The sequence below is a fragment of the Hesperophylax consimilis genome, chromosome 16 (assembly GCF_061612785.1).
Source record: "Hesperophylax consimilis isolate HC1 chromosome 16, BYU_Hcon_1.0, whole genome shotgun sequence".
Taxonomy (NCBI): Eukaryota; Metazoa; Arthropoda; class Insecta; order Trichoptera; family Limnephilidae; genus Hesperophylax; species Hesperophylax consimilis.
This window is the reverse complement of record NC_142851.1, coordinates 15,706,146-15,706,967: the sequence shown is the minus strand read 5'-3', so window position 1 is coordinate 15,706,967 and position 822 is coordinate 15,706,146.

Genomic DNA, 822 nt, shown 5'->3' with positions numbered 1-822 from the left:
ATTATGAAAAGTATTTTCTTGAAATATTTTCAGTAAATAAATCATATTATATCTTATTTGTATTGTTTGATTTTATATCTAATGCAAATATTAATTGATAATAAAGTTATATTACCAGTATGTTATCTGTGAATCTGACTTTCCTAACGGTAAGAATCAACAGGACTTATTGCTATGTCCTTTGGCCTAGTGATATTTTTTGGGGAGGTGGGGGGATATATTTTTTTAAACTTTCCTTATCTGTTGTGTGTATTTACTACACATTGCTTCTAATAACTTTAAAAACTCTATAAATATAATAAATTCTGGGTTCAGATTTTAGGTATTCCTCTGTTATACATTTATGCACTGAATTATAAAATAATATTTTACATAGTTTTCAAATTCAATTAAAAATCTTTTGTTAAAAATCAGGAACAAATACACCAATACATGAATATGATATGGCTTAATGACAATCATAGTGAAAACTCCTAGTAATATTTCTCTTCAAGCTTCCATAATAATGAATCTATTTGCCTACTTGAACATGTTCCAACTAAACTCGATCCATAACTGTCAAGGTTACTGTTTTTACCTCATCTTTAACACGCCTAGCGTTTGTGTAAGTGAAGCTTCGGAATCATTACTACCAATAGATAAATATCACCCACCACTCGATATCAACTTCACTAATCCTTTCAAAAATTTTACCTTAAAATCAACGGTTACATACCACTACAAATTTAACGAAGGTGACTATACTAGCATGAACAGATATCTCGCCCAAACTGACTGGACATTTCTTGAATCGAACATCAATATTAACGATGCTACATTTAA